Here is a 12,806-nt window from a genome sequence, read left to right as displayed (position 1 = left end):
CTGCAGAGGCCACGGGGAATGGGAAGCTGCAATAGCTAAACAAATAAGAATGATTAGTTGCTTGTGGCCAACCTCTTGTTGCCTGAGTCAGCCTGTTGTGTGCACCAATATGTGGAGTAATAAAGACACTTCTGAGAAAAACCAGTCAGCTTGTCATCCTCCTCCAGCTCAGGGGATGCAGTAATCCTTTCCCCAGAAAAGTACCCAAAATTCTCTGGTCCAGAAACGTTCCCATACTGGTGTGTCTCATTTCCGGTGTGTCTCATTTTTAGCTGGAGGGAGAGTTTGTCTACCTGAGTAATACCTCTTCTTTCAACCTTTTCATGGAAGCATCCATATAATCTGGGCATGATGTATGATGTGTAGGTCTGAGAGTGAGGTAATTGTCTGGAATGTTAAGTAGGGACATAAAGCAGAATCCCCTGTGTGAGTTTGTAAGTACCCACACCTGTGTGATTTAACTTTGCCCAGCTTCTAGCACAAGAGTAATACTAATAATAGCTAAGATAGGCTGAGTGCGGTGGCTCCCGCCAGTAACCCCAGCACTTTGGGAGGCCAAGGCGGGTGGATCACCTGAGGTCAGGAGTTTGAGACCAGCCTGACCAACATGGTGAAACCTTGTCTCTACTAAATATAAAAAATTAGCCAGGCGTGGTGGCACATGCCTGTAATACCAGCTATTTGGGAGGCTGAGCAGGAGAATCACTTGAACCTGGGAGGCAGAGATTGCAGTGAGCCGAGATTGCACCATTGCACTCCAGCCTGGGCCTCAAGAGTGAAACTCTGTCTCAAAAAATAAGAAATAAAAAAATAGGCTGGGCGTGGTGGCTCAAGCCTGTAATCCCAGCACTTTGGGAGGCCGAGGCGGGTGGATCATGAGGTCAAGAGATCGAGACCAACGTGGTCAACATGGTGAAACCCCATCTCTACTAAAAATACAAAAAATTAGCTGGGCATGGTGGCGCGTGCCTGTAATCCCAGCTACTCAGGAGGCTGAGGCAGGAGAATTGCCTGAACCCAGGAGGTGGAGGTTGCGGTGAGCCGAGATTGTGCCATTGCACTCCAGCCTGGGTAACAAGAGCAAAACTCCATCTCAAAAAAAAAAAAAAAAAAAAGAAATAAAAAAATAGCTAAGATATATTCAGAACTTCCTGTGTGCCAGGCACTAGGCTGAATGCTTTACTTGTTATTATCTCATTTAATCTCCATAACAATGGTTGAGGTAAGTACTAGTATCATCTCCATTTTACAGATGAGAAAGCTAGTCTCTAAGGCTGGTTAGAGTTGAGTGAGTTGCTTAGCTAGTGAGAGGCAGTAAGGACTTGGCCCTGTCTGATTTCAAAGTTGTCTTAACTGCTACAGAATTCCAAATTCAGGTTCTATGCAGACAATTATATTGGCTTCGATTTTCTAATGTTTGAGACACGCTGCACAGCAATCTTTATTCTCCACGTGTCCCAGAGCTCTGGCATGTGGGAACCTTTGTTAGAGACAGTGTCAGCAGAGAGATGGGTTCTCCCATCATTGGCTTGCTCACCAAGGACTATGCTGCTGTGGTCAGTTACTGCACTCAGCATGCTCAGGATTTTCTTACAGCAGATACCATCCATCCCTTCTGCAGCTCCCTGGCTGAGGAAACAGCATTGGCTCTTGTGTCCGGGTAGGTGTAGACTGGGCCAGGAATGGGGGTCCACATAGGCCCTACAACATAGGTCCTACAACAGCCGTGCAATGGCTTGGTTTATAGGACTCTTCCAGGTTGGGCAGGTGTGAGGGTGGTGGTGGTGAAGATTGCAATGAACAATTCTAGTTGTATTAGGTCCTTCTTGCATTGCTATAAAGAAATACCTTGGCCGGGCGCGGTGGCTCAAGCCTGTAATCCCAGCACTTTGGGAGGCCGAGGCGGGTGGATCACGAGGTCAAGAGATCGAGACCATCCTGGTCAACATGGTGAAACCCCGTCTCTACTAAAAATACAAAAAATTAGCTGGGCATGGTGGCGCGTGCCTGTAATCCCAGCTACTCAGGAAGCTGAGGCAGGAGAATCGCCTGAACCCAGGAGGCGGAGGTTGCAGTGAGCCGAGATCGCGCCATTGCACTCCAGCCTGGGTAAGAAGAGCAAAACTCCGTCTCAAAGAAAAAAAAAAAAAAAAAACAAACCTGAGATTGGGTAACTTTAAAGGAAAGAGATTTAATTGGCTCACTGTTCTGCAGGCTGTACAAGCATGGCACTGGCATCTGCTCAGCTTCCGGGGAGGCCTCAGGTAGCTTTTACTTATGGAGGAAGGTGAGGCAGGAACAGGCACGCCACATGGCAAAAGCAAGAGCACGGTGGGGGGAGGTGCTACACACTTAAACACTCAGATCTCGTGAGAACTCACTCACTATGGTGAGGACAGCACCAAGCCATGGGAGATCTGCACCCATGACCCAAACACTGCCACCAGGCCCCACCTCCAACACAGGGGATTACATTGCAACATGAGATTTAGGTGGGGACAAATATCCAAACTATGTCACCAGACAACCTGGCTCGGCCCAAATTTGGAATATAGAGTGAATTCCTCTTGGCCAGTCAGACATCTTGGTGTGATGCAGATGACAAGAATAAGAGAACAAGTGGTCCATGAGAGGGAGTCACCTCCTTTACAGCTGATGTCTGTCTTTATATCAACCCTTTATCGTGGGGCTAAGCAAATCTGAACTGCTCTGTATAATAAAGGGGTAAGGAATCTGGAAGCTTGAGGGAGAATTCAGAAGAGGGAAATGTAAACTGGCTCAATGGGTGTGGTGCAAGGGAAAGAGGAGGTAAAAAGTGATCCATGGAGGCAATACGGGGCGGGAGAGGGACTTGCTGGGACTGCTTCTGTGGGTTTTCAAGTTGTTTGCTTGGGGAGTGTGGTATTACCCTCCTCCATCATTCCTATGATACCTTTGGTAAATTCTGCATTTCACACTCATACTTTTGTAGGTATGAATTCTTGGTAGAAAAATGGAGGAGGGGTAGGGGACAGCTGATATATATTCCACCTTCTCCAGCCTGATTTTTTTTTTTTTTTTTTTTGAGATCGAGTTTCGCTTTTGTTGCCCGGGCTGGAGTACCATGGTGAGATCTCAGCTCACTGCAACCTGTGCTTCCTGGGCTTAAGCAATTTTCCTTCCTCAGTCTCCCGAGTAGCTAGGATTATAGGCATGCCTCACCACACCCAGCTAATTTTGTATTTTTAGTAGAGACAGGGTTTCTCCATGTTGGTCGGGTTGGTCTTGAACGCCCAACCTCAAGTGATCCACCCACTTTGGCCTCCCAAAGTGCTAGGATTACAGGCATGAGCCACTGTGCCCAGTCTTCCAGCCTGATTTCTTTCTCTTTTTTTGAGACGGAGCCTCACTTTGTCGCCCAGGCTGGAGTGGCATGATCTTGGCTCGCTGCAACCTCCGCCTCCCAGGTTCAAGTGATTCTCCTGCTTCAGTCTCCCAAGTAGCTGTGACTACAGGCATGTGCCACCACGCCTGGCTAATTTTTGTATTTTTAGTAGAAACAGGGTTTCACCATGTTGGCCAGGCTGGTCTCGAATTCCTGATCTTGTGATCCACTCGCTTTGGCCTCCAAAGTGCTGAGATTACAAGTGTCAGCCACTGTGCCCAGCCCAGTCTGATTTCTTTAGGATCTCTTAGAGTTTTCAAGGCTACTCTATATGTGTATGTTGGCACATCTGATTATACATATCTAGTTGTATAATTATGTAAATAATATACCTGTAGCAATGTGCATATCTTTGTGTGAGAGTGTTCATGTAAGTGAATGCAGAATGTTTTAATTTATATGTATAAACATGACTGTGTGTTATATGAGTCTGAATGTGTAAGCTGTGTTCATGCGCGTAAGTTTGTATGCCAGGGCTGTGGCAAACTGTATTTTCCAGAAGTGTCTGCCAGGATACAGCCCATTCCACATGTTCTCTTTACAACAGGATATTAATACTCCTCTCAATGAGAGGTGGGTTCTCTTTCTCCTTGAATGTGGACTGACCTTTGTGACTCACTCAACCAATAGAGTACAGCAGAAGTAATGCTACGGGACTTCTGAGGCTAGATCATAGAAATACCACATACTTTTATGCCATGTTCTCTTGGGATGCTCATTCTTGGAAACCAACCACCAAGCTGTGAGGGGGCCAAGCAGCTATTTGGAGAGGCCACTTGTCAGTGTCCTAGCTGACAGCACCAGCTGAGGTTCCAACCGGCAGCCGTCGTCAATTGCCAGCCATGAGGGCGAGCATCTTGCCATTGTTGGGCCACCCTAGCTGAGAGTGTATGGAACAGAGTCAACTCTTCCCTGCTAAGGTTTGTCCAAACTGCTAAATAAATTATTGTTGTTTTAAGCTACCAAGTTAGGGATGCTTTGTTATGCAGCAGTAGATAACTGGGACAGGGCTGTGGCTGTGTCTGCCCTGTGTATGGATTCCTGTGATTCTGTGCTTTTGTGGTTGTCTGCAGGCAGTGCATTGGTGTCAGGTGTCTGTGTACATTAATAGGTGTGTGGTTGAAGGTGCTTCTGGAGACAGAGTCATGGTTCTTGGGGCTTCGCTTTGGCCTCAGTGGGAAGCTGTTTGGTGAGAACACTTTGAAATTTTGTCTGTCTTCTGGATCTCTTCTTTTGAGTGTTTTTCCTTTGAACCAGAAAAGGCTTGTTTAGCTGAGAGCAAATACAGCTTAAATTTACTGACCTTCTTCTGGTCCAAGCGCCTTGGAACTGCCAAAGCCTTCCCGCAGGTGGGAGGCTGCCATACAGAACCCTCACATCCCTTTGACAGGGGCTGGAAATGCTTCCTTCCCGCTCCTCCCACCCTCCGCCACCAGCACTTTTTTGCTTCTGACATTTTCAGAAATAAGCCAGAGACAGAGAAAAGCATAGTTACTATAGTCCTTGAACCCCCTTGGGGTGGAGAGATCTAGAATTCTTGACTGTCGTGAAGAGCTGCTCAGGTGCTGCTTGGGTCCTACAGTAGAGAACATCTGGTCTCTGCCCTGCCTCGGCCATGGCAGCCCACTCCATCCGAGTGCGGCCCAGGCAGTGGAGAAATCTGGTTCGGGAGCAGGTCCTCTTGATTTTCCCTGGAACGCCCCTTAGCTTCCTGCTTCTTCTATGTTGGCTGCTTGACTTAGCTTTTCTGGGAATGCTGAGTGCTCTGGCTTCCTTCACACCCCTGCCTTGTACTGCCTCTCAGAACCTCGAAAGCTATACAATGGAGCTTTTTTTTTTTTTTTTTTTTTTTTGAGACTGAATTTCACGCTTGTTGCCCCAGTTGTAGTGCAATGGCGTGATCTCAGCCCACTGCAACCTCTGCCTCCTGGGTTCAAGAGATTCGCCTGCCTTAGCCTCCTGAGTGGCTGGGATTATAGGCGTGTGCCACCACGCCTGGCTAATTCTTGTATTTTTAGTAGAGACAGGGTTTTTCCATGTTGGTCAGGGGCTGGTCTTGAACTCCTGACCTCAGGTGATCTGCCCACCTCAGCCTCCCAAAGTGCTGGGATTACAGGCATAAGCTACTGCACCTAGCCCTTTAATATTTCTGTTAAATGGTGCTTGTCAGGCTGTTTTGCTCTGTTTACATTTCTGTGTCTTTCATTTGACCCTGAGCTCTTCAAGGATAAGAACCAGTAGGACTGTTTCACAGTTGTATCCCCAGAGTCAATGGCTGGCATGTAGCTTGGTGCTCATGTTCAAATGAATAAAATGTCTGCAGTCCAGAAGGGACTCCTGGCAGCAGGATCTGAGGTGTGTTCTGAAAGCTGGGTGGGCAAAGAGGAAGGGGTGGAGGGGAGAAAGCAGGTCAATACAGTCCTGAGACAGAGCGAGGGCTCCTGCTCCCCATTCAACATTCAAGGCCCTTCCAGAGAGAGCAGGGAGCCAATTCCTGATGCCAGGAATGCTTTCACACAACAGGGTATGAGGCTTGTGGGAGATTAATTGAGAAAGGCTGATCAGAGGAGAAATGATCTACTCAACACATTCTGCTTGTTGAGGAAGGCCAAATTGATCTTATAAATCTCTGCCTAGCCAGGGCTCTGGAGGTGGGTGCTGTGGTTTCCTTTGATTTGATTGATGGTGGCTGAGTTGAAGGTGATTCCTCAGGCTCTCTACCCTTCCAAGCCTTCCTTTGCTCTTCTGGGGAGTAGAAGAGGGAATCTAGAAACTCTCCAACAGAACTGCAAGAGGAACATGGTTTTTAGCCTGTTGTTTAGTTATTTAAAAGGAATTTTTTTTGGGAAGGTTCTCAGGTCCTTATTTTCTCTCTCAAATTTTAGGAATTGACTTATTTAATTAACCCATCAACCTCTCATGGCAAATATTTGAGAAAACAAATTTATATTCAAATTCTCATTTTCAGTAAGAAAGTAAGAGGTTACAGCTCAGTGCACTGTGAAGTTGAGACAGAGATGGAGATGCCCAGCACCACCTCTCTGGAACAGGAAAGATGACTGGGGAGGGAATACAGGTCAGCGTGGGGACAGGAGTCATGGTGGACATGGGGTAGGCTGTCTCTCCACCTCCTCACATTATGCTAACAGGGATGCAGAGACATTCAGATGCCTTCGCAGAAAGAGATGCCAGAGGCTCTTGAAGTCAGAAAGGGGAGGCATGAAGAAATCTCTTATCTCAGTCCCACACAAGGCAGCTGTCGTAGGCTTTGCAAGCCATGAGAGATACATCAGAGCCCTGGGCACTGTCCCTGCATGCAGCCTAAGAGCAGCTCCCTCCTTTTCCACCTGAGCTCTTCCTCCTCCAGATCACAGCAGTGACCACAGCTCCAATGACCACAGCTCCAAAGACAACCAGGTCAGCAATGATGCCCACAATGGGGATGGTGGGCTGGGAAGACGGCTCCCATCTCAGGGTGAGGGGCTCCCATCTCCCATCCCTTGTGCTGCACATGGCATGTGTATCTCTGCTCTTCGCCAGAGGGCACCACCACAGCTGCCCAATTCTGGAAGTTTCCATCCCCTGCTGGCCTGGTCTCCACAAGCTCGGTGTCCTGAGTTTGGTCCTCCCCATCCCGCTGCCAGGTCAGTGTGATCTCCGCAGGGTAGAAGCCCGGGGCCCAGCATCTCAGGGTGGCCTCACCATCAGAGACAGGGTGATGGGTCACATGTGTCTTTGGGGGATCTGCATGCTGCAGTGTCTCCTTCCCCTTGGCCAGGTATCTGCGGAGCCACTTCAGGCATGTGCCCTCCAGGTAGGCCCTGAGCCCTCCGCCTCATGGGCGGCCTCCAACTTGCGCTGGGTTATTTGAGCAGTCCTGTCAGTCTCTGTCCAAGAGCACAGGTCCTCATTCAGGGCAATGTAATTGTTTTTTTTTTTTTTTTTTTTTTTTAGAAAAAGAATAAAGAAGAGGAAGAAAGAGAAAGAGGAAGAGGGAGAGAGGATGGGGGTATTGCTTTATTGCCCGGGCTAGAATGCAATCTAAATATGGGTATGCCTATAATTGTCCTTAACAATGGAGACGTGAAAGAAAATGAGGGAAGAGAATAACAAACAAGGAGCCAACCAACATTTCATTTAAACTTCTAAGTTGATAGGATGTGGTACTGATAAGAGTGTATATTTTGTATATTTAAAGTGGAGAGTTCTATAAATGTTAATTACATTTACTTGTTCCAGATCTGAGTTCAAGTCCTGGATATCGTTGTTAATTTTCTGTCTCATTGATCTGTCTAATATTAATGTTGAAGTCTCCCACTATTATTATGTGGGAGTCTAAGTCTCTTTGTAAGTCTTGTATGTCTGCGTATTCCTGTATTGGGTGTGTATATATTTAATCTTTAGCTCTTCTTGTTGTTGCATTGATCCTTTTATCATTATATAATGTCCTTCTTTGCTTCTTTTGATCTTTGTTGCTTAATTGTAACTTCTGCTTTTAATTTATTTATTTTAGCTCTCTGTTTGGTTGGTAAATCCTTCTCCATCCCTTGTTTTGAGTCTTTGTGTATCCTTGAATGTGAGATGGGTCTGGATGCAGCATACTGATGGGTTTTAGTTTTTTATTCAAATTGCCTGTCTGTCTTTGGATTGGGGGATTTAGTCAATTTAAATTTAGAATTAATAATAAATATATGTGAGTTTAATACTGCCATTTAATATTAGCTGGCTATTTTGCCCACTAGTTGATGTAAATTCTTCATTATATTGATGCTCTTTTTGGTATTTTTTTAGAAAGGCTGATACTGTTTGTTCCTTTCTATGTGTAGTGATTCTTTCAGATGCTCTTGTAAAGCAGGCCTGGTGGTGATGAAATCTCTGAGTGCTTGCTTATTCACAAAATACTTTATTTTTCCTTCACTTGTGAATCTTAGTTTGGCTGGATGTGAAATTCTGGGTTGAAAGTTCTTTTCTTTAAGGATGTTGAATATTGGTCCTCACTCTCTTCTGGCTTGCAGGGTTTCTGCTAAGAGATCTGCTGTAAGTCTGATAGGCTTCCCTTTGTGGGTAACCTGACCTTTCTCTCTGGCTGCCCTTAGTATTTTCTCCTTCATTTCAACCCTGGTGAATCTGACGATTATGTGTCTTGGAGTTGCTCTTCTTGAGGAATATCTCTGTGGTGTTCTCTGTATTACCTGGAGTTGAATATTATCCTGCCTTACTAGGTTGGGAAAATTTTCCTGAAGCGTATTTTCCAGCTTGGATTCATTCTCTTCGTCACATTCAGGTACACCTATCAAGCGTAGATTGGGTCTTTTCACATAGTCCCATATTTCTTGGAGACTTTCCTCGTTCCTTTTTATCCTTTTTTCTCTAATCTTGTCTTCTTGTTTTATTTCATTGAGTTGGTCTTCGACCTCTGATATCCTTTCTTCTGCTTGATCAATTTGGCTGTTAAAACTTGTGCATACTTCACGTAGTTCTCGTATTGTGTTTTTCAGCTCCATCAATTCACTTATTTTCCTCTCTAAATTGTGTATTCTTGTTAACATTTTGTCAAATCTTTTTTCAAAGTTCTTAGTTTCTTTGGATTGGGTTAAAACAAGTTCTTTTAATTCACAGAAGTTTCTCATTATCCACATTTTGAAGCCTGCTTCTGTAATTGGAACACACTCGTTCTCCATCAAGCCTTGTTCCATTGCTGATGAGGAACTGTGATCCCCTGCTGAGGGAGAGGCGTTCTGATCTTGGGTATTCTCAGCCTTTTTTGGCTGTTTTCTTCCCTTCGTTATAAATTTATCGATCTGTGGTCTTTGTATTTACCTGTCTTTGTAATTGGGTTTCTGAGTGGACGTCCAACTTATTGATTCTCAGCGCCAAAATCTGAGCAACCCACTGCACCGACTAAATCAGCGGCATTAAGATTGATGGTGCTTTTCTGACTCTGCACCAAGAACCGACGCTCCAAGGCGCCGGCAAAACCACCTCGCCGGTCACAAGAGTCGCGCTGGCGACCCGTGGGGCTCCTCCGCTGGGAATCTCCTGGTGCGTGAGTAACAAGAATTCAGGTGACGGTGTGGCGTCCTCTCGTTCTTTGCGCTTTCGCTGGGAGCTACAATCCCGAGCTGCTAGTGATTAGCCATCTTGGATCTCTAGGGCAATATAATTCTTGCCATCAAAGTCATGTTGGTAATACCCGCGGAGGAGGCGCCCAACAGGCCCCAGGTCGCAGCCATAAGTCGTCTGGAGGGTGTGAGACCCGGCCTCACTCTGGTTGCGGTAGCGGAGCAGGGTCCCCAGGTTCCCTCCGTGAGTCTGTGCGCTGGCCTTGAGGGTCAGTGTTTCCCGGTCCCAATACTCCGGCCCCTCCTGCTCCATCCCACTTGGGGCCTCTCCCACTCAGGACGTCGCAGCACAGGTCTCGGTCAGGGCCAGAGCCAGGGCCCCCAAAAACAGCAGGAGGCGGGTTTGGGGCGCCATGATCCCATCCTCGGTGTCTGGGGAGAATCCGGAATTTTTTTTTTTTTTTTTTTTTTCCGAGACAGAGTCTCACTCTGTCTCCCAGGTTGGAGTGCGGTGGCATGATCTTGGCTCACTGCAAGCTCTGCCTCCCAGGTTCAAGCAATTCTCCCTGTCTCAGCCTCCCAAGTAGCTGGAATTACAGGTGCCCGCCACTATGGCTCTCTAATTTTTGTATTTTTAAAATTTATTTATTTTTGAGACGCAGTCTTGCTCTGTCGCCAGGCTGGAGTGCAGTGTTGTGATCTCAGCTCACTGTGACCTCTGACTCCCCAGTTCAAGCGATTCTCCTGCCTCAGCCTCCTGAGTAGCTGGTATTACAGTAGCGCACCACCAGCCCCAGCTAATTTTTGTATTTTTAGCAGAGATGGGGTTTCACCATGTTGGTCAGGATGGTCTCGATCTCCTGACCTCATGATCTGCCCACCTCAGCCTCCCAAAGAGCTGAGATTACAGGTGTGAGCCACTGTGCCTGGTCTTAATTTTTATATTTTTTGGTAGAGATGGGGTTTTGCCATGTTGACCAGGCTGGTCTTGAACTCCTGACCTCAGGTATTCCACCCGCCTCGGCATCCCAAAGTGCTGGGATTACAGGCATGAGTCATCACACCTGGTCCAAAAGAAAATTTTAAATTTACTTTTGCCCAGGTCCAAGACTTATACAAGGAAACAAAGACAGGAGACTACCACAATCCCAGCACCCACAGTGATCCCTGGACTTCAAACTTCTCACCTATACAGTGGGCCTCCTTGCTTGGGGACTGTGTAAGTACTAGAGGCTGTCTGCTTAGGTCCAACCCTGCACACTGGCTTCAGCAGCTCAACAGGCTTGATTTCAGAGCAAGTTCCTCTGAGAAAGTTGTTGTGTCAGGGTATGTCTTAGTCTTGGAACTACTATAACAAAAACCTTAGGCTGTGGAATCTATAAATAGAAATGTACTGCTTACTGTTCTAGAGATGGGGAAATCCAAGATAAAAGTGCTAACAGATTTAGGGGCTGGTAAGAGCTTGCTTCCTGTTTCAGGGATGGTGCCTTGCTGCCTTAGTTTCACATGGTAGAAGCAGAGATCCATCGCAGAAGAGGCAAGGCAGCTCCCTTCAACCTGACCACCTTTTAATATAATCACATTGGATATTAGGTTTCACCTCATGAATTTAGGAGAAACACCAACATTCAGACCATGGCAGGGTTTTTCAAGGTTTGGAGACTGGGGTTGGGGTGGGCGTGGGAGGCAGACTATCCCTTTCCTACCACAGATTTGAGCTGGTTAGATCTGTCCCAAGGAGAAAGACGGGCCCTGCTTTGAGCACTGGCAGCTGTGTTCAGCCGGACTCTTCTCTTGGCCCAAGCATTCATTTATTCATGCTATTATAAGATTTGAACTTATTCTATTTTTAAGGCTCTTACTCTTGTAGCACTTTATTAATATCTTTTTTATAATCTGTGCCAGTCTCAATTATAATTTATATGTTCATTCTGTAATTTATTACTCATGAGATAGGTATTTGTTGAACATTTATTATTTATCCTCATGGTACTAGGGAGTGATGTAAGCTAGAATTATTCTTAGGCCCAGTTCTTCTCACCGGTCTCCTGTGTGTTCCAGGAGAAAAGTGAGCTACTCTCTTTCCAACTCTGGCCCCAGGTGTTTTATCTAGACCCTTCTCATAAACTGGCACTATTCACTGAACTACTGCCCAGGGGCTTGTTCTCCCTTCCCAGACTACTAACTAAGCTCAGTGGCTATGAAGTCAATTTCCCATCTGCTTGCAGTAAACATAATCAAGAAGTTAAATTGACTACTAGAAACTCATATAGTACATGGAAAAGGCAAAGAACTCCATAGCTAGGTTGTTTGCTATTGGGGAATATTGCCATTTGGGGAGGTCACTGCTTGTCTGGATTATCCTTTTCTCCACTCATGAATGACTAGGAATCACTGTGTGGGGGCTCTGAGGGTAGGAATGGGGAGCCTTTTTTTTTTTTTTTTTTTTTTTTTTTGATATAGAGTCTTGCTCGGTCGTCCAAGCTGGAGTACAGTGGTGTGATCTCAGCTCACTGCAACCTCCAACTCCCAGGTTCAAGCAGTTCTCTTGTCTGAATCTCCTGAGTAGCTTGGACTACAGGCGCCTGCCACCATGCCCAGCTGATTTTTGTATTTTTAATAGAGATGGGGGTTTCACCATGTTGGCCAGGCTGGTCTCAAACTCCTGACCTTGTGATCCACCAGCCTCAGCCTCCCAAAGTGCTGGGATTACAGGCATGAGTCACCGAGCCCGGCAGGGGGCAGCCATTTTACTCATCAGGTTAAGCGTGTCTGGGCAAGGGGAAGGTCTGAAGGTGAACAGTGTAAAGAGAACAAGACCTTGGAGGCACCTAAAAGCTTGAACTCCTAGTTCTACCACTTTCTGACCGTATGACTTTGTATAACTCCTTTAGCCTCTTTGAGCCTCAGCTTCCCCATTTATAAAAAGGGGATGACCATTCTGCTCAGAGGACATTATAAGTAACTATAATGTATATGTAACACCTGGCACAGAAAATGTGATATTCAATGGTAAAGCAGAATTTGACACCAGCCTGGGCAACATAGCAACATCCTGTCCGTTAAAAAAAAAAAAAAAAAAAAAAAAAATTAGCGGGACCACGCGCCTGTGGTCCCAGCTACTGGAGGCTGAGGGGGAGGATCCCTTGAGCCTGGGACGTCAAGACCCTGTCTTAAAAAAAAAAAAAAATCAGAACTGCAAGTGACCTTTATTTTATTACGTTTTGAGACAGTCTCACTTTGTCACCTAGGCTGGAGTGCAGTGGAACGATTTTGGCTCACTGCAACCTCTGCCTCATGGGTTCAAGCGATTCTCCTGC

At 46.3% G+C, this 12,806-nt stretch overlaps 1 pseudogene; it reads right to left on the bottom strand.

The window, feature by feature from the left end:
* Positions 1 to 6,260: 6,260 nt before the first annotated feature.
* Positions 6,261 to 9,799, bottom strand: LOC101035914 (patr class I histocompatibility antigen, A-126 alpha chain-like; annotated as a pseudogene).
* Between the last annotated feature and the right edge of the window lie 3,007 nt (positions 9,800 to 12,806).

The sequence above is a fragment of the Saimiri boliviensis genome, chromosome 1, assembly GCF_048565385.1.
Source record: "Saimiri boliviensis isolate mSaiBol1 chromosome 1, mSaiBol1.pri, whole genome shotgun sequence".
Taxonomy (NCBI): Eukaryota; Metazoa; Chordata; class Mammalia; order Primates; family Cebidae; genus Saimiri; species Saimiri boliviensis.
This window is presented reverse-complemented; position numbering and strand designations above follow the sequence as displayed.